Source organism: Mirounga leonina, unplaced genomic scaffold, assembly GCF_011800145.1.
Source record: "Mirounga leonina isolate KUSES-001 unplaced genomic scaffold, KU_Mleo_1.0 Mir_173, whole genome shotgun sequence".
Classification (NCBI taxonomy): domain Eukaryota; kingdom Metazoa; phylum Chordata; class Mammalia; order Carnivora; family Phocidae; genus Mirounga; species Mirounga leonina.
In genome coordinates, this window is record NW_023270447.1 from 13,478,181 (window position 1) to 13,503,333 (window position 25,153).

General features: G+C 37.5%; 1 protein-coding gene across 1 annotated transcript in view; it reads left to right on the plus strand.

Annotated features, from left to right (window-relative positions):
- DPYD (dihydropyrimidine dehydrogenase) overlaps nt 1–25,153 on the plus strand; it is an 802,992-nt gene that overhangs the window by 733,502 nt on the left and 44,337 nt on the right. The window lies entirely within an intron of this gene.

Consider the following 25,153-nt stretch of genomic DNA (forward strand, 5'->3'; position numbering starts at 1 on the left):
GCTCTATCAAATAAATAAATAAATAAAATCTTTAAAAAAGAGAGAGATAACATTTGTTCTTGGCACTAAATACTAGGAAAATGTTATTGCATGGATCTATATTTAAGAAAACTTTAGTAATAAAATGTGCAATATCTATAGTTACTGCTTTGCAAAAGACACAGAAAATGTCCTTCAAATAGCTATACCATATCAGTTCTTAGTGGAACCTGAGGATCAGCTAAATCAACGGAATAGAAGTATGTCTGAGCAAAGAAGCGAGTAAATTCTAGGGATTTTGCTTCATGGTAACCAAATTTAATGCTTACAGAAACCAAAAAATTCAGCCTTTAGGCTGATTTTTTTTTTTAGAGTATTAATTATGTCAGAGACACTTTTTAAATTAAAAAATATGTAAAATCCTGCTTACAGGGAATAACCTAGTAGATACTGTTCAGCTTTGTGTAAATTGTTTTATCAGATCCTTTACCATTTATACTCTCAACACTGGGGTACTGTTAACAGCATCCTACTTCCCTCAAGAGGAGGTAAGTGGCAAAGGCAATATTGACATACTCCATCATTAGTCCTAGGGCTGCTTTGAACAAACAATGTCCTACATGCCCTAACAGAGGTGGATGGAGCCTTCTGAAAGTATGTAGTAAAACTTCTCTCCTAAATAGCTAATCACTAACTTCAGAAACTCATGTCAAACTGGGAAATTCAAATAGTGAACATCTACTTATATTGTAAGAGTTAGCCTAATGGTAACCTTCTCTAGAAAGCCTTTGTTGACACACTTCACACTCTTCTTCCAAAACTAGGTAGAATAATAAGAGACAATGACTTATCACTGCCATTTTGTATATGAGGAAAGTAGTGTGTGTCCAGCCTAGGCTATCCAAACTCTCCAGCCTGTCAGTAGCAGACCAGAGTATTGTACTCAGGCAGTCTGGCTTCAGAATCCAGGCTCACAAATACTATGTGATGATATGAAATTCAGTCTTATTTTGAACTGATTACTTACCAAAGGAAAACAAACACACTCACACTTAATGAAAAGGGTTATTTTCATTTTGGAGATAGAATAATAACTTAGTTTAACAATTGAACATGATATTCTTCCCATTTCTTGAAAATTTAGGATCAGCTCAGAGTCAGTTCTATAAAGAACTTGGTCAGAAGTCATTACCTAGAAGATAAAGAAATTATTATCAGTGTAACATTATTTCCCATACTTATCATATATCATCAGTGTAATTAGCCCCTAATAAAGTCTCCATTTATGTAACTAGAATATAATTTTAAATAAAAATAGAAACTGATGTGTATAATAATTCAATATATATCACAGAAGATTTCATACAGCAGTGGAGAAAGGGTTCTTTTTCCAGTTTTATTGAGAAATAATTGATATATATCACTATATAAGTTTAAGGTATACATATGATGGTTTGATTCACAGGTATTGTGAAATGATTATTGCAATAAGTTCAACTAATATCCATCATCTCATAGAGATACAATATTTTTTAAAAGGAAAGAAGAAAAAGAAGAAAAAACATTTTCTCCTTGTGATGAGAACTTTCAGGATTTGCTCTCTTAACAACTTCCTGTATATCATGCAGTGGTGTCAGATATAGTCATCATGCTGTACATCACATCCCTAGTACTTATTTTTCTTCTGACTAGAAGTTTGTGTCTTTTGACCACCATCCTCCAACTCCTCCTCCCCTGACCCTCTGCCTCTGGTAACCACACATCCAATCTGATCTCTTTCTAGGAGTTTGGTTTTGTGGGTTTTTGCTTTTTTTTTTTTTTTTTTTTAGATCCCACATATAAGTAAGATCAGACAGTGTTTTGTGTTTCTCTGACTTATTTCACTTAGCATAATGCTTTCAATGAGGTCCATTCATGTTGTTGTAAATGAGAGGATTTCCTCATTTTTTATAGCCGAATAATATCCTACTGTATCTATGTAGACCAGACTCCCTTGCCCATTCATCTGTTGACAGACACTTAGTTGTTTCCCTGTCTTGGCTATCAAAAATAATGCTATTATGAATATAAGGCGCAGTTATCTTTGCGAGTTAGCATTTTCGTTTCCTTTGGACATATTTCCATAAGTGGAATTGCTGGATGATGTGATAGTTCTGTTTTTTATATTTTTGAGGAAACTTCCTACCGTTTTCCATAGTAGCTGTACCAGTTTACAATCCCACCAGCAGTGCATTAAGGATTTGCTCTTGTCCAAATCCAGTCCAGCTACTGTTATCTCTTGCCTTTTTGATGATGGCCATTCTAACAGGAGTGAGGTGATATCTCATTGTTGTTTTGATTTGCGTTTCTCTAATGACTAGCATTGTTGAACATCTTTTCATGTACCTTTTGAGCTTTTGTATATATTTTTTGGAAAAATGTCTATTCAGGTCTTTTGCCCATTTTTTATTTGGGTATTTGTGGTTTTGCTATTGAGTTGTCTCCCATCTAAGTACTAACCAGGCCCGACCCTGCTTAGCTTCCGAGATCAGACGAGATCGGGCGCGTTCAGGGTGGTATGGCCGTAGACTTGCTATTGAGTTGTATGAGTTCTTCATATATTTTAGATATTAACCCATTATCAGATATATGGTTTGTGGATATTTTTCCCATTCTGTAGGTTGTCTTCTCATTTTGTTGATGGTTTCTTCTACTGTACAGAAGGTTTTTTTAGTTTGATGTAGTCCCACTTGTTTATTTGTTGTTGTTGTTGATGCTTGTGCTTTAGATGTCATATCCAAAAAAATTATTACCAAAGCTCATGCCAAGGAGATTTATACCTATGTTTTCTTCTAGAAGTTTTATGTTTCCAGTCTTAAGTTTAAGTCTGTCTTCACCTTTTGAGGTAATTTTTATGAGTGGAGTAAGATAAAGGTCTAGTTTCATTCTTTTACATATGGATATCCAATTTTCCCACCATCATTTATTGAAGAGAATGTCTTTTTTCCTTTGAATATTCTTGGCTCCATTGTCAAAATATTAGGTCACCATAAAAGATTGGGTTTATCTCTGGGTTGTTGATTCTGTTCTACTGGTTCATATGTCTGTTTTTATGTTGATACCATATTGTTTTGCTTACTTTAGTTTTATAGAAAAGCTTGAAATCAGGAGGTGTGATGCCTTCAGCTTTGTTCTTTCTCAGAATTGCTTTGGCTATTTGAGGTCTTTTGTGGTTCTCTATAAAGTTTAAGATCATCTTTCCTACTTCTGTAAAAATGGTCATTGGAATGTTGATAGAGATTGCATTGAATCTATGGATGGCTTTTAGAAGTATTGACCTTTTAACAATATTGATTCTTCCAACCTATGAACACAGGACATCTTTCCATTTATTTGAGTCTTCAATTTCTTTCATCAATATCTTGTAATTTTCAGAGTAGAGATCTTTTACCACCTTGGTTCAGTGTATTCCTAAGTATCTTACTGTTTTTGATGGTATTATAAATGGGATCATTTTCTTTTTAGATAATTCATTATTAGTGAATAGAAATGCTACTGATTTTTGTATGCTAATTTTTTTCCTACAACTTTACTGAATTTGTTCATTAGATCTAATAGGATTTTGTTTTTGTTTTGGATTATTTACATTCTCCTGGATTCTCACAGGAGTCCTTAGGATTATCTATTTATAAAATCATGTCATCTGCCAATGGAGACAACTGTACTTCTTCCTTCCCAATTCTGATGCCTTTTATTTCTTTTTCTCACCTGACTGCTCTTGCTAGGGCCTCCAGTACTATGTTGAAAAGGAGTGGTGAGAGTGGGCACCCTTGGCGTATTACTCATCTTAGAGGAAAAATGTTCAACCATTTTCTCTTGAATATGTTAACTGTAGGCCTGTCATATGTAGCCATTATTATGCTGAGGTACATTTGTTCTATACTTAATTTATTAAGTTTTCATCATGAACAAATATTGAATTTTATCAAATGCTTTTTCTGCATCTATTGAGGTGATCATGTGGGTTTTTTTCTTTCATTCTATTAATGTTGTGTATAACATTAATTGATTTGCATATATTGAACCATCTTTGCATCCCAGGGACAAATCCCACTTGATCATGGTGAATGATCCTTTTAATGTGCTGCTGAATTTGACTTGCTAGTATGTTATTGAGAAGTTTTAAATAGATGTTCATCTGAGATATTGGCCTGTGGCTTTTGTTTCTTATAATATCTATTTCTGGCTTTGGTATCAGTAGTGCTGGCCCTCTAAAATAAGCTTGGGAGCATACCTTTCTCTTCAAATTTTTGGAAGAGTTTGAGAATTGGCATTAATTCTTTAAATGTTTGATAAAATTCATTAGTGAAGCCAACAGGTCCTGAGCTTTTCTTCACTGAAAAATTTTGATTACTGATTCAATCTCTTTACTAGCAGTTGACCTACACAGATTTTCTATTTTTTTCATGATTCGGTTTTGGTAGGTTGTGTTTTCTAAGAATTTTTCCATTTTTTCTAGATTGTGCAATTTGTTGTTCAGAGTAGCCTCTTAAAATCCTTTGCATTTCTCTGGTATTGGTTGTAATGCCTTCTTTTTTAATTTATAATTTTGTTGACATGGGTCTTCTTTTTCCTTGGTTCATATAGCTAAAGGTTTATGAATTTTAGCACTTGATGTAATGAGCACTGGGTATTACATAAGACTGATGATTCACTGAACTCTACATCTGAAACTAATAATACATTATATATTAAGTAATTGAATTTAAATTAAAAAAATAAAAACAATAAATAAATAAAGATTTATCAATTTTATTTATCTTTTCAAAGAAACAATTTTTAGTTTAATTAATCTTTTCTGTTGTTTTCCTCTTTTCTATTTCATTTATTTCTGCTCTAATTTTTATCATTAATTTCCTTCTGCTAATTCTGGGCTCAGTTTTTTCTTCTTTTCCTAGCTCCTTAAGGCATAGAGTTAGGCTGTTTATTTGAGATCATCCTTGTTTCTTAATGAAGATGTCTACTGCTAAGAATTTCCCTCTTAGAACTGCTTTTGCTGGATTTCATTAATTTTGCTGTTTTTTGTTTCCATTTTCATATGTTTCAAAATACTTTTTTATTTCCCTTAATTTAATTTCTAATTTGATCTATTGGTTGTTGAGTAGAGTGCTGTTTAATTTCCATGTATTTGTGAATTCTCCAGTTTCTTCTTGTTATTGATTTCTCTTTTAATGCCATTGTGATCAGAGAAGAAAATTGGTATGATTTCAGTCTTCTTAAATTTGCTAAGACTTGTTTTGTAAACTTACATAAGGGTCTGTCCTAGAAAATGTTCCATGTACACTTGTTCCATGTTCCACTTGGAAAGAATGAGTATTCTGCTGGTTGGATAGAATGTTCTGTATATGTCTGTTGGTCTATAGTGTTGCTCAAATGTGCCGTTTCCTTAGTGATTCTCTGTCTGGACAGTCTGTCCATTGTTGAGAATGGATATTAAAGTCCTCAACTGTTATTGTGTTGTGGTTTATTTCTCCTTTTAGCTCTATTAGTTTTTGCTTTATATATTCAGAAGCTCCAATGTTGGGTGTTCTGGTTCAGTTCCCTGGCTGGGCAGGGTGGAGACTGTATTATCATTATGTATTTATTAATGAGCAGGACTAAGAATCAGTTTTCCTGCCAGGTGCAGTGGGAGAAATAGCTCAAAGCCTGGTAAAGCTCTTTGTTGTCTTAACACTGGCTTTGCTGTGCCAACTATGGGCCCTTCCTGCCCTTCTCTTGACTCAAGTACACTGGGCCACATAGCTTCCAGCCAGTCCTGGTGACATGGGTCCAGGAGCCACAGTGGGTGGATAGATCTTTGTCCAGCTCCCTTGCCTGGGAGGGAAGGACTGGGGCTGCTTACAACTCTCAATTTCCCAGACAGCCTCCTTGGTTTGGAGGGGCTGGGAGCTACCCTGAGCCTTAGTTATAAATTAATCCCCCTTTCCTGTGTGTCCATGCCCTGAACTGGCTTTGCTCTTGTGACCATCAGGTCTGTTTGCCCACTGCTCAGCTCAAGTATTGCTGGCTATACAGCTTCTAGGGCTTCTTACTATTTCCTCTGGTCAGATGTGGCCAGGAAACAGTCTCCATAGCAGGTGGAGCAATGACTCAGCTCCTTGCCTGGGTGTGGGCAAACCAGGCTCGAGGGCTGGCGTAACTCCTTGTTTGAGGATTTGAATCAAGCAAATCTGCACCCTGCCAAGTTCCCTGGTCAGAGAGCATCACCAACTAAGTTCTGCAGGTGAGCAAAACTGCTGATTGCGATTACCATTTGGGCACTGCAGGTATGAATTTTGTCTGCTAAGATCCATGTACTAGTTGTTTCAAGCCCCTTCTTTCTCTGTCACAGTCAGATTCCCAGTGGTTGAGCCTCACAGATTCCCTGCAACCCCCATGGGGCGAGATCAGAGTAGAGGCTCCCACAAAGCAACCTGCAATGCTGGAGAGAAATGCTGATTGTCCTTTCTGGATTCTCTTTTTCCACTGGAGAAGCTGGAGGCTCAAGGGAGACCTCTCCACATGGTACTGTGCTGGCCTGGGGCAGGGGCAATGTGGTCATTGTGTAGCTGCTTCTCTAACCCTCTAATACCATCTGTTTTGGTCTCTGTTGTACAGAGGGATGCTCTAGCCTTATCCCCATGCTCTAGGATTCTCTCCGTGGTGTCTTGTTCTTGAATAGTTGTTAGTTGATCTTCTTGTGAGGGACAGCAATGTCAGGAGCAACATATGTCATCATCTTGGTGATACTACCCCTGAGAGGACTTTTTAAATTAAAATGTAGTATATGATAATGCATAGCAATTATAGAGAAAAATTAAATATGCCTCATACCATACACCAAAACAAATTTAAAAAGGGTGAAATAGTTAAGTATAAAAACAAACCAAATAATAGGTAGAAGAAATTAAAACTGAATATTTATCGAACTTCAGTAGGTAATTAATTTTTAAAAGCAATAAAAAGGAAAATGATACCGGGCGCCTGGTTGGCTCAGTTGGTTGAGTGACTGCCTTCAGCTCAGGTCATGATCCTGGAGTCCTGGGATCGAGTCCGGCAGCCTACTTCTCCCTCTGACCCTCCTCTCTTTCATGCTCTCTCTCTATCATTCTCTCTCTCTCAATAAATAAATAAAAATCCTTAAAAAAATTATTTTAAAAAAAAGGAAAATGATACCAACAAATAGATCTCTCTGCATGTTAGATATAAACTTTAAAGACTTGTAGAATAAATTAAAACTATAATATCACTATAGGTTATCACTAACAAAAAGCAATTTAAAGATAAAGACCAAGAATTATGAAATCTATTTATTTATGTAAATTTAAATTATAAATTATAGACTTAGCTGCCTAAATTTTAAAACCTATGTACATAATATAGCCCAAATTTGAAAAGGCTAGCAACACATTTAGGGTAAGTTTAATAAATGTGGCAGAGTTAATGTTTTTTATTTAATAAAAGGTTAAATTAAAATTTTAAGAAAAATATCTTGATATCTCTATAGTCAGTTCACAGACAAGAAACACAACTAATAAAGAACAGAAAAAAAAATTTAAGCTCACTGGTTTTTGAAAAAATTTAAAGGAAAAATAAGATCTCATTTTGATATCACATAATAAACAAGAAAAAATACATTTATGTATATTAAGACAATATCAAGTATTGGTTTGAAACTGGTGATCTCATACATATTGATGAGTCTGGAAATGGTTTTAACTCTTTGGAATAGAAATCCCATAATCTAAAGCCTTTAAATTAATTCTAAGGAAATATTCCAAAATATATTTTTCAAATGTGCACACAAAAGTTCACTTCATCATTATTTAATAATCAAACAGTACTAACTGTAAAAACTTGGAAGCAGTATAGAGAAAAGCTGATTAAATTATGGTACATTATTGGATAGAGTATTTCAATTTCCAGGCAGCTATCTGGCACACTCCACATGATAAAATGCAAAATGAGCAAACATATTTTAGGAGTCATTTTACATCATGACTTGCACATGAAAAAGATGGGAGGTGGGGCACCTGGGTGGCTCAGTTGGCTAAGTGATTGCCTTCGGCTCAGGTCATGATCCTGGAGTCCCAGGATCGAGTCCCGCATCGGGCTCCCTGCTCGGCAGGGAGTCTGCTTCTCCCTCTGACCCTCCTCCCTCTCATGCTCTCTGTCTCTCATTCTCTCTCTCTCAAATAAATAAATAAAAAATCTTTAAAAGAAAAAGATGGGAGGAAGGCCCATAAGAATGATAAGAATTTTGAGCGTGCTGGGTTTATGTGTGGCTTCTTCTTTTACTTTTCTCTGTGTGTCAAATTTTTCTATATTACTATTTTACCTTTATAATTGAAAAATATAGAGACAAAATTCCATATGGAGTATATGAAATAAGAAATATGAAGCTGTGATGATTCCCTCCATCTCATCCATTTCCTATCCCAGTAAACTATTCTACAGCCAAGTAAATGAATGTGAAATAGATTAGAGGAATGATACAGCATTTATTTATCTATAAGGGCATTTCTCTATCACTTAAGGGAAAAATTCTTAACATTATAAATTTTTATTAGTAGTAACAGTTTTTGCACTGAAGTAGTAACCTCAATCATGAAGTTCCTGTTGATGAAAGCATTTAGCAGCAGTTTGACTAACTGACCTAAAGAATGCTGAGCTGTAAAAAAGTCTGATGAGGATAATAAAGCAATTATGTTTTTGTGCATGTCTTTAAAAATCTCTTTTTTAAAAACACTTTTTCCTCAGCTTCTTTCTACGTGTCCCTCCCAATTTTAGTTGTGTTCCCTTTTAATAGCACAGTAACCATGAAGGTCACGGAAATATTTTCAAATGTGTTTTATGGGGTAGGCACCTTAGCAACCATATATCTTCATTTAAAAGGCATTTAAGCAAAGGAAACTAAATGACAAAAAAATTTTCCTTACATATAAAAAATACAATAAGATAACCCTAGAAACTAAAATTATTCAGTCTTAAATGATCTTTCCTCATTGCTAGTTCATCTGAGCATAATATGAAAAGGATGTTCATGGATTTCCTTCCTTTTAGGCCTGGCTCTCTTGGCTTGCAGCAGTCTCATTTTTCAGGAGTGTGTACTTTGACCTTCTCAGTAGGGGCATCTTGATTTCACCTCTGTATTGAGTCATCTGTGATCAGGTCATGAAGACTGACATTTATACTCAGGTTTCTTCAGATCCTATGAACATTCACACACACGCAAATAGTTGTCTCTTCAGCTTCCACTGCACTTGACCTTCTCAGTGTATTTCACTTGTCTTGCTCTGACATATAGCAGGGACCAGCAATCTATGCTCCTTGCCCTTCTTCTTGTGCACATCCCATAACACTAACCTTTCTCAGGTGGGGCTAAGAGAGATATTGATGTTCTTTATGTGACTACTGTCTAACAGAGTTAGTTTATAAAGTGGTGCTTGGATATTATTACATGTGTAAAAAGTACCATTCTCTTTCAGATCCTCCATATGAGAATTATAGTAGGGGAAAATACTGCACATGTTGCCTCAGTCTCTTTACCTGAAGTTATGAAGTATGAGTCACTAAGAATCAGTGAGAGTCAATAATGATGTATACCATTATTGTGTTCGACTTTGACCAAAGCCTATGTGGGTTCCTTCAAGTGACCGGTTACATCTGACGTATAGCCGTTTCCTCTGGGACTTTTCAGTACTTTGAAATTCTTTGGATTTAAACAGGAGACCATGAGTAGCTTCTATGTACAAAGCACTATTTTATGTACTTTATATGAAATAGAAATTACTAGAATATTTATACCCAAACCCTGTTCATGTTTAAAACTTAAAACAATTTTCGATAGAAATGTAATAACTGGCTAAGTAGATGATAGATAGGAAAAGAAATCAGAGGGTAGATATTAAGGTGAGAAGAATAAAATAGAGATGGAATGGAGTTAGTAGCCAAGTATATATCAGTGACTCTATTTACTCTAATATAAGAAGGTTGAAAATAAGACTGAGCTGCCTAACAACTAATACAAAAAGTGGAGTAGTCATATATGCAATTCACAGGACCTACAGGTATAAACCAGTGGAAGAGAAAAACATCTTTTTCTGGTAGGAATCCCTCAAGGAATGTCTAATATATACTTAACGGAGAAGATGTATTCTAGAACTACATCTCTGATACAAATGTAGTAGTGGGTTTCACAGTGCAGAACTTAATACTTCATTGTTGATGGTGACAAGAATTTTACAAATGACCATCCAGTTAAGTAGATCTCTGAAGCGTAAATTTAGAGCACCTAGAAATAAAATTTAGAGAATCCAGAAAAATGAAGATTTCAGACCATTCTTCTTAAATATTTTGTTTTCAAATTTATGTTTGATCATCACTGAGTGGCAGCCAGCCTGAGAGTACCCTGTCTGACCTCCAGTGAAGTTTCCCCATCTTGCTGACCATGGCAGATCCATGCCTTTTTATTTTTCCTTTTAATAGAATATCTACAGGAAAGTCTACACATTTAGAAGGAGGATATTGACCAGAAGAATGCTCATGAGTTGAGCCAGTATTTTGTGCAAAGATAATTCTGGGTTCACTTAAAACACACTGTCAAATGAGTAATGGAGATGCTGAAGAAGACTTATAGTCACTGGGTGCTACAGAAACTAAAATTGCAAATATAGTAAAAAGTGGAATAAAAATGCTACAATGGAGATGCAGTCAGTAGCATCGCAGAGCAGAGAAGGGGGGAAATCCCGGAATAAATACAAGAGCCTATGAGCCACAATTTGACAGGAGAACCATGTTTCAGAGGGTGAAGAAGTTCAAGAGGATTCAAGGTTGAGCAGGGTGTGCAGAAGACCATTAGTTCCTCCAATGCAGCTCACAGAAAGGGTATGTGGAGCAGTGTGGAGGGGGACAAGGCTGCAAAGGTAAACTAGGTTGAGATGGTGAAGAGATGTTAATTATAGGCAAACAATCTGGGACTTAGTAGACAGGACAGAAAAGGTTGTTTATTTAATGGGCTATTTAAGGCTTTCTTAAAGGCATCGTGATCTTGTGGGGAATTTGAGTGAGAAAGGCTACATACAGTCAGAAGAGACTGATTAAGAAATGGAAATAGGCCATGTGAGAAAAGGTCAAGGCTGAAGCTAGGGAAGAGCAATGAAGAGGAAGGGTAGTTGTGGGTGGGAGAGAACAGAGAGGAGAAATGCCTGCACTACACTTGATGACCAACTAGGGAGGAAAAAAAGAAAGGGTAAAGATGATGCTAAGGTTTCCAGTCTATGTCTGTGTGATTAGGTCCATGACTGTGACAAGGAAGACGAATAAGCAGTATATATGGGAGGCAGCTGGAAATCTGAATCTAGAGCTCAACAACTGAAGCATTTTAAGAGCATAGCAGGATCTTGTGGAACCAGGATCTGTAGACTTTCAAGAATGCTTATGGAAGGACAAGCTCCCCAAGGAGCACTATTGGTAACTCTGGACTGGGCAAAGTCTGGTGCGCTCCAACCAGAGGGGACAGTACAGTTTTATTTGACATCCCACCTCCATCCACACTCTAAATTCTCTCCTTCCTAACAGATATTACTCTTCAGCATACAGAATTAATACTGTTTTAGGAACTATTGATTTTAATCTTCGCAGGGGAAAAAAAAAAAAAACCCACCTAAAACCATCAAAGTTTGCATAGTACTTTCCCAGACTAGTATCTATTGCTGAAACAGAAGGGCTCTGAGTCAGGTCGCGAGAGCCTGATATACTGCAGTGTTCCTGACACACAGACAGACAGCAATCCCTCCCCAGGTCCCGTAAGAGCACTTTACATTTTCTTCCCATCTTTCAGCTCATAAACATGTTTCTCTTCAGAACACACACCATATGCCATTGGAAAAGGGTTGTAAAGTTTTATAGATATATTTGAGAGTATTATAAGAGTATAATAAAGCAAAAATAATGCAAAGGAATGGGAATTATTGAACAATGGAATTAAAATATTAGGCACGGATAACTCTAAGCATATTCAGCTTCTGTTTGTTTGTGCAAGTCATAAAACCCAGAACTCTTGTTTAGTTCAAAGATATGAAGCCTTTGAGTTGGGCTTTAAAAAAGAAATCAACAGTAGGTATACTTTATTGAAAGCTTATAGGCCAGGCATTAGTAAATGAGAGCTAAAGGGTATGTTTCTTATTATCTCAAATACCATATATGAGGCTCTGTGTTTTCTGAGGTGAGAAAAAAAAATTTTTTTTTGCACTTCCTTGGGATTTTTTTGCAGGCTTCCCTTTTTCTGAAGGGATTAATTACATTCATTCGATAAGCATTTATTGTCTGTGCCAGTGAGAGTGGTTGAGGATGTAGAATACAAACAATAATTTTTTTTTAAAGATTTTATTTCTTTATTTGACAGAGAGAGAGATAGCGAGAGCAGGAACACAGCAGGGGGAGTGGGAGAGGGAGAAGCAGGCTTCCCACTGAGCAGGGAGCCCGATGGGGGGGTTTGATCCCAGGCCCCTGGGATCATGACCTGAGCCGAAGGCAGACGCTTAATGACTGAGCCACCCAGGTGCCCTCAAACAATAATTTTTATTACCGAGGAACATGTATTCCAACATGTACCACCTTCATTTATTCATTTATTCCTTTATTCATTAAGCATCACTAAGTACATAGTACTGTGTGCTTGGTTCATGCAAGATCAACAATACTTACAAGGTTTAGTATTGCAGGTTCTAACAGCATGTGTGGGGGTGGCTTCTGTTTGATACACTTTTTCCATAATCCAAGAGGATGTCTAAGGGAGCTTGGTCATGAGTTGGTATTTCAAAAAAGACACAACAGAGAAGCACACAAGATAAGGAAATGACTCTAAAAATGGAAAATTTGAGGTCAGGGGTCTCAAAAGGACTAGAAAAATGTGTAGCAGGTAAATTGAAATTGGAAGGATGCCAGTAGGGAAGTACAGTAGAGGCTAATTATTGGGATTTTCAACCTGATGTGAGTAATAAAGCTTAATGAGGATGGGGAAAATGGTTTGACAATGACCTTTCTAGCAGCCTTCAAGTTGAGCTTTTTAGAAGAATCATTTAGTATGTCATAAAATAATTTTTAAAAAAAGAAAACCAGAATGGGATGAGAGGTGTTTCTATAGCTTTGTAGAAAAAAAAAAAGTTATATGCAGAAATATTGTGTAGGAAGATGAAGCAAGACTCAGCCAGGCAATGAGGGTTTTACAGCTCTGCTCATAAGCATCAATAGTATCCTTTGTCTACCAAAAATCTAATGCTGTAGCCTAGTATTCAAGGATCTCCACTGCTGAGACCCCGGCTCCTTTTCAATATACCATCAACAATACTACAATTTGTCACAAACCCTGAGCTCCAATCAAGCTTTTGTCTGTGAGTTCTATGTTTTCTGTTTTCCTTTCTTCTTTTTACACCTTATCTTGTGGCTTAGAATGTCTTTTCTCTTTATGCCATGCTGTCCAGACTCTGCACATGCTTTAAGGCCTTGTTCCTATTCAGGAAGACCTGTCTTGTCTCTCCAATCGGATATATTATTTCCCTTCCTACTTTGACGATAGTGTTCTTTAAGCCTGTCTTCCCTTTTCTAGTAGACTGTAAACTCCTCGACAGCAACACCCAGGTATGATCTCTCTAGTTCTTTCCACAACCTTGCAGAGTGCCTTGTACATAAACAAAACTCAGAAATATTTGTCGAATGAATGAATGGCTGTCTAGGCAGAACAATGCAGAAAAGTCCCAAAGAAAACATAGGATTTGAAAAAATTCCAAGGTACTATTTCTAAGGGATTAAAAAAGAACTGAAATGGGAAAATCATATGCAGAAAGCACATAAAAGATGTAGTTTTTACTACCCATTCATTCATTTATTTATTCAACAAATGCATTTAAGCACCTCTAGAGAGGCAGGAATAGACAAGGGGGAAATTCGGGTCCTGACATAATGGAGTAAATGCTATGAATGGGTTAATCCCAGGTGTTATGGAAATAAGTGTTAGCAGGGAGTGCTTCCCAGAGGAGATAATATCAAAGCTGAGACCTAGAGAAGTAGTAGGCATATGCCATATTAAGAATAGAGGGAAAGGGGGTGCCTGGGTGGCTCAGTCGGTTAAGTGTTCATGATCCCAGGGTCCTGGGATCAAGCCCTGAGTTGTCAGGCTTCCTGCTCAGCAGGGAGTCTGTTTCTCCCTCTCCCTCTGCCCCTCCTCTCACTGAGGTGCTCACTCTCTCTCTCTCTCTCTCAAATAAATAAAATCTTAAAAAAAAAGAGAGGGAAGGTAGATAAGGCCCAGAGAACAGCATGTGCATAGACTATGAAGCATGGGATTATTATGGAGCATTTGGGGACTACAAGGAGTTTAGTTTGGTTGAAGATTAAGTGTGGACAAGTGGAAGAAGAGGCCAGGGAGACAAGCCAAAGCAAGTACTTGAGAGCTTTCAAAAAGACATTTATATAGAAATGTTTTATAATCTATAGATAATAAAAATTATTAGGATGGAATCAAGATTGTCAAAGTTCTACTGAAGGATATTTATCAGATATTCATATTTAGAAGTTACAATCTAAAGACAAGATATCCCAAACTAAAGCATTTGGGAACTTTGTGCTGAAAGTGAAGAAATGGCCATTTCCCCTCAATTTTTCCAACTGTTTATCATTTAATACCACATCTGTTCAAATGAGGGCCAAAAAGAGCAGTTCTGGAGTCTCATATGTACAGTAAATTTCATTCATTTTTATCCTGAATATTGAGAATCTGTGACAAGTCAGACAAGAGCAAAACTAAAGTTGATTGTTGAACTATTAGGTCCTCAAAAGGATTGATGATCCATTAATAGTCCCAAAAGAAAGGAGTGATGTAAATTATTTACTTACTAAACTGAATTATTTCCAAGCATCTTAAAGGCACCCATTTATATAAAAGTAAGTTACTGCTTTTCATAGTTTATTCTGGCTTGTTTAGTAGATTGAGTCTCTTAAACCCCAGGCCTATGCAAATACTTAGCATAATTCTAACAATTCTATCTACTAGAAAGTTATAAAACTAGAATTTTTCTTTCACACCCATGTAGGTGGTCTGAGGTTTTATTGAAATCTGCTTAATTTTCTATGTCAAGTGAGATGCTTTGTCTGAGTGATTAGAGAGAATCAGAGTGTCTAAGATGCAATACATTTTTGTTTGTTAAAACAAAATTATGTCATATAACTAAGTCTCTCTCTCTCTTTTTTTAAGATTTTATTCAACCATTTGACACAGAGAGAGAGAGCGCGCAAGCAGGGGGAGCGGCAGACAGAGTGAGAGGGAGAAGCAGGTTCCTCACTGAGCAAGGAGCCTGATGCGGGGCTCCATCCCAGGCCCCTGGGATCATGACCTGAGCTGAAGGCAGACGCTTAACTAACTGAGCCACCCAGGAGCCCCAAGATAGTATTTTGAAAAGGAGATTCACCCACATAGAATAGGAGACATAGTCATATGTGGCCAGATTCCATTCACCTTACACAGGAAAACAAACAAAAAAAGTGGTTTATTTCTTTCTCACTAGTTAGTTTATTGTAAAATAATCCCTGTAAAGACTCCAAAATTAAGGATAAAACAAAATTATACAAGTTGTGGTTTTACATCACTAATTCATTTCCTCCAAACGTTATTCAGGTGAGGCTAGAGTTTCTCTTTCACACAGAGAAAAAGTTCAGTACTCTCTACCTTCCTATGTGAGACCCCATAGGTTTTTAGAGAGTATGTGTGGTCCCATAGTCGGCAGATCAAAGGAGTAAGTCGTCTACCTAAATTCACAAGGCAAAGGCCACCCAACAAATCACTAAGAGATGATCAGAAAAACAATTCTTTGTGTGGATGCACAAGTATTTGAAGCAGGAGGAGAGTGGGAGTGGATCACCCAAGGTGTCCAAAGATGTGGGCAAATTTTAGTAGCATCTAACTTCTCTCAGTGAACTTACATTCATTGAAACCAAATATTTTATCCCTTGTATCTGTCCAAATAGGAGGAATAAACTCCAAATGGACCATGGAGGCTATATTTTTTCATCCTTGGTAGACACTGAAGCATGTTTAAAGAAATAATATAAAATGCAAAACACAAAATCTTAGGTGGACAGTGACCTGTTGAATCTGTGCTTGGAATAAATCTAGTTCTTTGGTTTCCCTGCACTGTCCCTTGGGAAACTGTGCCTCTCTGTGTTTTTAAAGTTACTCAGAAAAGTTACTAAAATTATCACGTTAAAGCATTGTGACCCAGTTAACATGACTATTTGCCTTTTCTCATAACAAAGTATTAAGAGAAATAAATAACCTAAGGGTTAGGAGAATTATTTTATTAGGGACCAAAAGCTGGTCAAACTAATGAAACATTAAAATTCCAGAAATCTATGCTATTTGGAGCAAAGCAGGGAAGCCATTTGCTTTTGGCAAAGTGATAATTATAGAAGAAGTTCATTATGAAGATTTCCTCTGGTTCCTACACATCAGGCATTGTGTCATTCCAAACCATAAATTCACGAATTGATCAGTGACTTTCACACAGAAATCGAGAGTGCACAATACTTCTCCCAAAGTTGCTTAATGAAACAAAATCCAAGCAGAAGTGAAATTCAAGAAACTCCATCATGATTTACAATGCAGGGATGGAACTTCACAATGGCAGACCAAATTTGGCAGGGCCCCACACCTGTTGCACATTGACCTGAATCACCTAGGCTACCTCTCTGTGCTGCAGGGTTCAGAACCTGCGCCATCCTGACAACTCGGGAAACGTGTCTGTCTAAACACAGCTAAAGTGGCTAAAGAGGAAAGAGGATGCTTAGGATATTGTTATGAAGCTTTCAAAAAATCTCTTAAAGATTAGATAGAAAATACAAAAATTAGGGAAAGATGAATGAAGGAATAAAAACACAGAAGTAAATGTTGATATGCATTCATGTATGTTTTCTTGGCCAATAAATGCTCTCATCCATTTTTAAAGCATCTAAATTGTTGATTCTCTTACATTCAAAGGACCAATAAAGAAAAATTTCATAAATAAGCTAGTATATAAATGTGATGTCAAGGAGTGTATGTATTTTTCTTCATATATTTACTTTGTTTATCGGATTTAGAAAATAAGAGAGTCCTCTGGGCTATTGAAGGTACTATATTTCAAACCCTATTCAATTGAATTTTTACTGGTTTTCTTAAACTTATTGGGTAGTACCAATTTCAGAGGATAATAAAGGACCAAGTCTTGATGAACTGATCAAACCCCAGCCTCAATATTAGAAGCAGAATTTATTAGAAAAATAAATTTTAAGTACAGGAAGTGTGGTAAACTCTTTGTGTGTATATCTTAGTACTGACTGGTATATAAAGCATAGGTTTCTAATATATAAAAATACCCAATTTTCAGAATCCAAATGAGGACCTACAATGTTATTGTTAGCATTAAAATTTTCAGTCTCTAGTTCATCAACTGAAAACTGAAGTTTTATCTTTAAAACTTAACTAAATGTGTCAGGACCATGTTTCACTATTTCCTGGCCACATGGTAGTTAACCTTGACTTTCAAGATAATAGAGAATGGTCTAACTAGATCCCAGTATAGAAGAAAAATGTCTGAGGGAATAGTCAACCTTATATTTAGACTAATCAGAGCAGTACAACTGAGGACTAAAAAACCAATCAGTGAAGGGGCACCTGGGTGGCTCAGTCAGTTAAGCGGCTGCCTTTGGCTCAGGGTCCTGGGATCGAGCCTTCTGTCAGGTTCCTTGCTCAGCAGGGAGACTGCTTCTTCCTCTCCCTTTGCTGCTTCCCCTGCTTGTGCTCTCTCTCTGTTAAATAAATAAAATCTTTTTTTTTTTTTAAAGTCAACCAATGGCATAAAAGAGTCACAAAATGATCATCCACTAGTCTCTACAATAGTCATACTCTTCTTAGGTCAAAGTACGGTTTTTATTGTCAGTTTTCAGAAAGAAATGTAAAGAGAGCAAAGATAGTTAAGAGCTACTTTTTTAAAAAAACTAAAGGTTTAAATGAGTGAAATAAAGAAAGATGAAAGCAATGGGGTTTCTAGAGCACAGTATTTCAACAAAATTTACTTGTTTACTCTCTTCAGGCTGACTTTTGGTAATGCACACAGAGGATAATATCAAATAAAATTGATTCTAACGAAAGTTAAAAAGTTTGGTTTGGAAAGAAGGAAGAATTTCTTAACCAGTGAGAATACCAGAAAGATTGATAAGCAAAGTTGCTGTCCTCCTGTCCAGGAGGTCTTTGAAAAGCAAGTACATGACTCTGTTCTGGAATATTCAACTTTTATCTCTTAATAATTAGAAGTTAGATGAATTCCATAGTTCTTAAGGTTTATAGTCTAGTACTTATAAGTATTTATTTACCTGACTAATTATATTTACCAACACCCCTATTACTCCCACAGAAACAAAATAAAATCAAACATATTTCCTAAAGCATAGACTTCTGAAGGAGTCTATCCTCTCCCTAATAGCTATAGGTGTTTCCCAAATAAAATAATACAACCTGTAAAACCCAATCTCCAGTATGATTAGCCACCTATGAATTTAGAATTATGTCGCTTTTTAACCTTCCTTCTAGTACTCATGTCTATAAGGTAAATGGACTACATGAGGCTAATTGCTATTTCTCAAATGCATTCTGCTTCTCTTGACACCATGGTTCCCATTTATCTCATCTCTGCTACTGAAAGCATTGTCTTTCAAGATATAAGATAGTATATGCCATGTCCTGCTCTGGACTTGAAACATATAAACTAACCTCCCTAGATCATAATCTACCTGAAGACATAGGCCAGGCTGCTGTCTCCCCTACAGTGCTGCCATGGACATATGCCATAATGGCCCTCACTCAAGTACTTTACTTAAAGTACCCTGGACCAGTAGCTGAAGGCTTGTGTCAGACTCAAATCAGCTAGGTGTATCTCTGCAACACACAAATCCTCAGCTCTGACTATTTACAAGCCCACACTTCAGCTAATTTCTTGTCCTGGGTTTGGATTTGGCTTCTTCTCTTACACCAGACTTAATTCTTGGGGTCCTAAGGGTTCTCAGAGCAATAGGTGGTTTTCTTTTCTTTCTTTCTTTTTTTTTTTTTTTTTAAGATTTTATTTATTTTAGAGAGAGGAGGAGGAGGAGGAGCAGAGGGAGAGGGCCAAGCAGACTCCATGCTGAGCACAGAGCCTGATGCACGGCCAGATCCCATGACCCCGAGATCATGATCTGAGCCGAAATCAAGAGTCAGACGATTAACCGACTGAGCCACCAGGCGCCCCTTTGAGCAATAGGTGGTTTTCTTCCCAAACACAGTCATTATGCAGATCGGCCTCTCTGATCAGAACCCCTCTACATGGGGCCTCAGTTCTGGGGTGGCAATCAAGATGCAATGCTGCCATTTCCACACACAAGATGTGGCCTCATAACATTTTTTTGGGAAACATATTTATTGAGCACCTACCCTGTGTCAAACACTGTGCCATGAGGATAATTTAGCGAACAAATTGTCATTTACATTTTACTTGAGATGGAGATGGACAATAAACAAAATAAATAAATTATAAAGTAAGGGTGAAAATCACAAGTGCTAAGCAGGAAAAATAAAGGCATGGAAGGAATACAGGTATGACTGGGAAGTGGCCAGAGGCAGGAAAAAATTTTCAATTTAAACAGGATGGTTAGGAAAGATGATATTTGAATGAAAACTTTCAGAAACGATTCCTTTGACATGAGATTCCTTTTGAAAAGACAGCAGATTCCTCCCCCCTCGTGGGATCTTCCGCACCTTTCCAGCACTGTTTGCTGGATGGTATTGATCTGGCCTCTGTCTCCTATGAAAGCATAGTGCCCAAAGCAGTGTAAGGCTCTGTCTGCAGGTTATTCTCAAGTTCTGAAATACAGAGAGAAAAGAGTCAAACAGGAGAGTCATTTTTTGGTGCACTGACGGAAAACACAGTGATGTTCATTACTTAGAACTCTCCTCAGGGATTAAGCATGATTAAATAGCCCCGGTTTTACTAAAAATGACCAGGTTTCACCACCAAATATACACGCCAGACGCTTGGCATCCCATTTTTGTAGGGTTTCACAAGCATCTTTAGCAAAGCTAACAATGTAGGCCCAGATTTCTTTCTCCCTAGAGACACTACGCATTTCTCCAACTTGCTGTGTTCACATTGATTTCAAAAGGAGCTTTGCACTCACAAGAAAAACACGGAGGGCTTAGTGTGTGACCCATGGTTTTTACAGCCACACTGTTAAAAGAAAGGGAAGAAACTCAAAGCATTTTCACATTTTCACATTGACAGGAATTGGCTGTTTTGACAAGCGAAAGTCATGGCATAGGATTTTTTTAGATAAATTAACAGAATGAAAGTGCTAAATTAAAATTGCAACATTGATTTCCTTTTTAGCTCAGCTGTGCATTATATAAAAGGGTCAGAGGAAGGATTTATTATGGGCGATGAGTCTCTGTCGTCCACTAAGAGAGACCAGTGTATAAAATAAAGTTGTCCATTTCAGACACCCTTTGTCTCCAAGGAAAGCTGTCTAGGAGGCCCACGGGTGGCAGAGGCACTGAAAGGAAATGGAAATTGATAATCGGTCCTGTTAGGCTGATTCTCTGCATGTTCAATTCATATCCTTTTGAAAAGAAGAGATTAAGATGAAACCTCATTGAGGAATACACATTTCGAAGAAAATAGAAACAAAGGTTCTGCAAGGCTATTTCAGTTGGTGTCAAATGTGAGAACAAGGCGACACAAACTTATATGAAGAAAGGGCATTAACAAAATCCCCAGACAAAGAAGAAGCTAATAGCAAATATATGCAGCCGCCTTTGTGGATGCTCACAGGAGAAGTGGTACAACTTGATTTACAAAGGACCTGGATAATTATTTGTTACTTGGAGCCAACGCTGCTTCTCCCTCTGCAGAGGGCAGGCACTGACCATCTGCGTGTCTTAGTTTTGCTTTTGTGTGGCTGAGAATTAGCCACATTTTTGTGTCTGGTAAGCTTTGCATGAAGAGGTGTTTGAAGCACTGGCTTTGTTTTGTTTTAAATCTTTAAACTGTTCCCTCAGCTTCAGTCAGAGGATTATTGCACATCTAACCACAAATAAATTGAAATATCAGCTGAAGAGAGTGCATGTTGCTCACTGATGGAATAATGGACGGCAGGTGGTAGAGGGTTTTGTTTTCAGGAAAGAACAGGAGGCTAGAAGTGACAAGAGTGATTCTGAGAGAGGGCTGAAACTGTCAGGATGGAGTCATGGGGTCAGTAGTTCCTGAGCTGACCTTTTTAAACAAACCCTGAGACGACCTTTTACTGCGTCCTCACAGCGGTAGAGCATTCATGCCAGAAAGGTTGCCCCTCCCTCTAGATATTGAGAGTTTGAACAAAAGCATATTTTCTATGATAGGGCCCATGTTCAACCCTTCACTCACAGGGTAGCCTGACACTCCCTCTCCTGTCAGCCTGTGACACAGCGATCCTACCTGCTCACCTGCTCCAGCACACGCACGAGCACTTGAGCTATCCCTTAACGCCTTTCTACCGCTTCTGATATCATCTCCTTGTCAGATCATGGAAATCGAGGGACTCGGCAGCAGCGCGGGACACTCCGTGTGCTAATTTCCATGTCATTGCCTTGAATGGTGTTCTAGCGTGAGGTGCTACACGGAACTCTTAACCTGACTTTTGGGGACACGCTGAAGGACTGAGATGTGTTGTCAGTGGTATGCAGTGCACTTCCTGATGTTTGCGAGCCAGAGTTATAGAAGGCACAGGGTCGGGCTTTCTTCTCAAATACTGTTCTCTCTGGCCTCTGTTACGTCGCCAGAAATCGCAAAAAATAATGCACCTAGTGTGCATTATTAAATAGTGCTTCCTAGTGTGCTGAAGGCTTTTTGTTCAGAATTGCCAGGATCTGAAGGCGAGGACTGTTTGTCTCCAAAGCCTGTGAAAAACAATGAGGGGTTTTTTTGCCTTCACCACTAAATAATATTCTGTTATTCGTCCTCCCATTAAAAATGTTTTACGTGTTGATAGAGTCTGTCTTCCATCCTGAGATGTGCCTTATGGGAGCTGTGCTTCTTGCTCAGGTCAACATGCAGGTATGGTGTTCATCCTCGGATCTGGGATTCCAAAGCCATGCACCTAAACTTAGAAACTTTTTTTCCATTTGCAACTAGCCCAGTCATTTTCTCACTAAATTTCAACCTTCACGTGACCTGGTCTAAACCACTGAAACATAAATCATTAAAAACAAACAAGGCTTTTAAAAGTTTTGAAACAAATTCAAGTGACTATAAAGCTTAAAGTTAGATTTTTTTCAGTTTGGTTCTATGTATTTCTCTCACCTTTTGAGTAAATAATAAAAGGAAAATGTGGTGAAATATCCCTTGGAAAAGACCTAATTTTTGAATCTGGCAGAAAAAATAATGTAAACAAAGACCTAGAACCTTAATCTCCTGATCTTCTCTTTCCAGACATGGTACTCTTTTCTTTTCTTTTTTTTTTTTCTTTTCTTTCTTTCTCTTCTCTTCTTTTCTTTTCTCTTCTCTTCTTTTCTTTTCTTTTCTTTCTTGAGACTCTTTTCAATGGACATAGTTATTTCCTGGTACTCAAGCAAACAGAGAAACTTAATAATGTAGCTCATTATTGCTGGACCTAATTTTTGATGTCTTCCCCATCTCTGCCCCTTTGCAGAAGCCAAGAAGTACAGAATCTATTGTATAATCATCTATTGTTTTCTACACATGTGTATTTAAGGTCTATGTGCTGGGAAGCCAAAGTTTCTGGCTTGAAAAAAAATGTTAAAAAGAAAAAGAAATTCAAAAAGCATCCAGGCAGAAGGTTAAGGGCAGGGGGAAATAGAAGGGAAAAGAAAGAAGGCGTTTTCACAATAGAACCTGAAGATTATAAAGAAAGCTCAGGATGCCCAGAGAAATGAAGGTCAGCCTGGACTGGGAGGAGATGTAGCAGATCTACCAGGAACATCTCCTTTTCTTGGGTGTCAGCAAGGTCTTTTAGGAATAACTGAAAAGAAAAGATCAACGAATGGATAAAATTATCATTAGAGCTCAAAAAAGGAGAAGTAAGAATATATTCTGTAGAAGAATGGAAACAGAACTGTAACCTCAGATACAATCGAGGGCACCTGGGTGGCTCAGTCAGTTAAGCGTCTGCCTTCGGCTCAGGTCATGATCCTGGGGTCCTGGGATTGAGCTCCAGGTTGGGCTTCCTGCTCAGCAGGGAGTCTGTTTCTCCCTCTCCCTCTGCCCCTCCCCACCACTTGTGCTCTCTCTCTCACTCAAATAAATAAATAAGTCTTTAAAAAAAAAAAAAAAAGAAACTATATAACCAATAGTCATCCATAGAATTGGAAAGCAAATTTTTAAATTTACCATTCAGAAGGTCTCAGGAACAAGTAGTTTTGCAGCTGAATGGCTGACAGTTTTGTTAGAGTTTCTATGTTATTTAAATAATTCCAGCTTTTATTTTATTTTTTTTAAAGATTTTATTTATTTATTTGACAGAGAAAGACACAGCGAGAGAGGGAACACAAACGGGGAGTGGGAGAGGGAGAAGCAGACTCCCTGCCGAGCAGGGAGCCCAATGCGGGACTCGATCCAGGGACTCCAGGATCATGACCTGAGCCGAAGGCAGTCGCTAAACCAACTGAGCCACCCAGGCGCCCTAATTCCAGCTTTTAAAAAGATACAGAACACGTGCCCTCCACATTAAAAACTAATGATGTACTGTATGGTGACTAACATAACATAATAAAAAAATAAAAAGATATAGAAAATTCCCTAATAGATTTATGAACCTTGATTAACTTTACTACCAAAAACCAAATAATACTAGAGTAAAAAAATATAGACTAATTTCCACTTACGAGTAAAGACACAAAATTGTAAACCAAGTAATATTAAAAATTAAATCTTTGATGTTATAATGAAGCTAAAAGCTCCACACAATAGATCCATATAATGGATTAGGTTTGTCTTCTGATCTTCTCTTTATTAACTTGATAGAATGTGGACAAACCCCAGTAGGTACTAGGTTGAATCAGCATATGAGAAAGATGGTAACTGCTTGACCTAGCTTCCTCTAGGCATCCTCTGCAATTACACAGCAATAATAGAACTTTCACCTATGATTCGGGAGTAATCTTTTAGTGAAGACTGTTTAGGGAAAAAAGGCTTTGTTCATCCACACATTCATATACACAGGACTTGAAAGCATCAAATAAACGAGTAACTCTTGACAATGATAAGGCATTCAATCAATAAAGGTTTTATTTGGGAAACCTGTAGTGTTAGTACATTCAGCCTGTCAGAATGCTTTTTATCCTGGGGGGACTTGAAGTTCTTAGTCAAGCATCTGCTAGGGTAGATATTAGAAGACACTAACCAAAATCAGTAATTCATCTACACTACAAAACGTCACAGGAAGGAGATTATGTACAAAAATGAATTCTGTGAGAAAAGCTACCCATTTCTCTCCTTTCACACTGGCTATATATATCCAGGCCTCCTAAAATGGTGTCTTAGTAAGACACACCATAGCCGCCCTTTAGAAGGTATCCAAGATCCACTGAGTTTGGGTCTCCTCACTGCATAGTGAGTCAGCTAGAGAGATCAATGCCTAAAAAACTCTTGGTGCTCAGTAAACATTGGTTTAACTCAATTGAATCACTCAGAAGATTATCCAGACTTCCAAATCACTTTCCTTCTCCTCTCCATATACAAACATGTGTACAACTGAAACCACTGATTTAAAAACCATTAGATAGTGCTGAACTCTGTCTACTCTATTAGCTTAAATGAATGTACCTTACCTTTAGGACTATATTCAGAAAAATGTTTAAGCCTCAAGGTCAGGGCACCTGGGTGGCGCAGCTGGTTAAGTGTCTGACTCTTGATTTTGGCTCAGGCCATGATCTCAGAATCGTGAGATCAAGCCCCACGTCGGGCTGCACAATTATTGTGTGGACAATAATCTTGAGCGTGGAGCCAGCTTAAGATTCTCTCCCTCCCTCTTCCTTCGCCCTTCCTCTCCCCCTCAAATAAATAAATAAATAAATAAATAAATAAATAAATAAATAAATAAA